Source organism: Pteronotus mesoamericanus, unplaced genomic scaffold (assembly GCF_021234165.1).
Source record: "Pteronotus mesoamericanus isolate MK-2021 breed Mesoamerican mustached bat unplaced genomic scaffold, CSHL_Meso_final contig_56, whole genome shotgun sequence".
Lineage (NCBI taxonomy): Eukaryota > Metazoa > Chordata > Mammalia > Chiroptera > Mormoopidae > Pteronotus > Pteronotus mesoamericanus.
In genome coordinates this window covers 612,748-615,247 of record NW_026555201.1, presented here as the reverse complement: position 1 = coordinate 615,247, position 2,500 = coordinate 612,748, and positions in this window count along the sequence as shown.

Below are 2,500 nucleotides of genomic sequence, written 5' to 3'. Positions count from 1 at the left end.
ACCAAATTAATCTTTCTAGAACACAAGTTTTATCCACTTCAAAAAAAACTTCAATAGCTTCTCATTGCCACAGCAGTAAGTTGAAAACAATTAGCCTGATAATCAGTTCCATCATTATTTGGTTGTGACCAACCTTCAAAACCTTACTTGAATTATTCCCTTGCACTCTGGACTATCTAGGTTAGTGGTTGGCATATTACAACCTACAGACTAAATCCAGAAGGCTGTCAATTTTTATATGGCTCTACTGGTAAGAATGATTTTTATATTTTTAAAGGTTTAGAAAATAATACTTTGTGACATGAACATAAATTTAAATTTCAGCATTCTTAGTTTTATTGTTTAACACAGCTTTTATTTATTTACATATTTTCTATGGTTGATTTCATGCTAAAATAACCCCTTTTACAGAAAGTTTGTCACCCCCCTAACCTGGATATATTTGTTTCTCTCTCTTCATCTACCAAGGTTCCTGCCTGGAATGTAGTACTCCCACTCATTTCTGCTATCGCCTCTATGAGATGTCAAAGTAGAAATTTCAAAAAAATTTAACACACGATCCTCCCACAAAAATAAAACTGTGAGCCAAACATTTAACTCATTGACAAAACCAGTAAGATGATAAACCTGGTTCCACGAGCACTTAAGGAAGTAGGTATTTATGGGGATAAAAATAAAAATAATTAAAGTTGTAGGTTAAACAAAGCTGATTGTCATGCAAAGCAATAAAAGTAACTTTGAGGTTAGCGTTTCTTTTTTTTAAAGATTTCATTTATTTATTTTTAGAGAGGGGACGGGAGGGAGAAAGAGAAATATCGGACGTGCAAGATATACATCAGTTTCCTCTTGCACACCCCACCTGGGGACCCGGCCCACAACCCAGGTATGTGCCCCAACTAGGAATCAAACTGGTAACCCTTCAGTTCTTGGGCTGGGGCTCAGTCCAGCGAGCCTCACCAGCCAGGGCCAGGTTAGCTTTTTTAACTGTCAGAAATCCACAACTTAGCTAGTAAATTCCAATGTCTAAACTCCACTCATATGATAAAGAGTCACAGATACCTTCTCCTAGAGAATAATCCTTGGATAGGCAGGTTAAACCTGTCCCAGTAGGAACTGAAAAGTCATCTTTCCACTCATTGCCTTATTTCCATGTTTTGGGTAATTTTCCTTTTTCTTTATTTATTTTTTGAGAGAGGAGAAAGGGAGAAAGAGGAAACATCAATGTGTGATTCCTTCTCACACGCCCCCAACTGGGGACCTGGCCAGCAACGCAGGCATGTGCCCTGACTGGGAACACAAAAAGCGACCCTTTGGTTCACCGGCCAGCACTCAAACCACTGAGCTACACCAGCGGGGCTTTATTTTGGGCCTGTTCTAATTTTTCCTTAACAAGGTCTGTTCTAATCCTTCCAATCAATATTGACTTTTTTTATGTTCCCATTACTTTTTGTACTTCCATTATCCTGATTTGTGTATTTTATTTTCCCAAACAGGCAGTAGGCTCCTTAAAATCAGTATTTAAAATCTAAGATTTAATCTTTTTTTTTTTTAACAGGGTTTGAGCATAGGATCCAATGTTCGTAGATCTCAATACCTCTTGGACAGCATAGACACTTAGTCCTTAATGCTGAATATGAAGCCCCCACTTTCTACAACGACTTACGGTACTTTCTCTAAATCTACCGTGTTTTAACTAACAGTACATTGGTGTAGTTCACCCTTATTCCACTGTTACATAGCCTTCCAGAATAAGCAGGTACCGTTTCCGTTCTCTAGGTTGCTATCCCTCATTGTAGCCTAATTCAATGCCTTGCACAAAGCTTCAGTTCCAGAGAGCCGTTGACAACAGATGGGGAACCCCCTTCTCCCCAGCTGGTGTGCCTGGAGTGACGAGTGTCCTAGCCATTCCCACAAACCGCGTCTCTCCATTCACACAACCTTCCTGTCTCGCCTACAGCACTATTCGCTCAACGCAGGGACAAACTCCAGCCCCCAATGGCAAACGTTCCACCTCAGCCAAACACCTTAAATGTCCGCTGCCCCTGAACCTGTTTCCAACCTTCAGAAAAATGACGAAGTGGACGAGCCCCTCGATTCTGAAGTTAAAGCGTTTCTGCAAATATCACCAGCATAGGCCATCTTTTCCCATCTTTTTTGCGGTGGAATGTTTTCTCTGTGGGCTGACTTGATCCCTGAAGAGTAACCAATTCCCCATTTCACTTTACAAGCGTCCCGACTCCATGCGTCCCTCCGCCTCAGCCATGCTCCCGCTGTCAACGCAGCAGTTTTCCGGGAAAATGGCCCACAACGCGTGGAGGGACGGTTAGGTATAGGCAACGGTTTCCAACACCGGGAGGAGCGCGGGAGGAGAGGCGGGAACTAGTCAGATCCGAGGAAGCAAGGCGAAGGGAGGAGCCAGAGCCGGGAAGGATCGCGAAGAGCTGGGAGGCCCCGCCCTTTCCGTAGATATCTCTAGAAAGCCGCGAAGGACCCCGAAAAC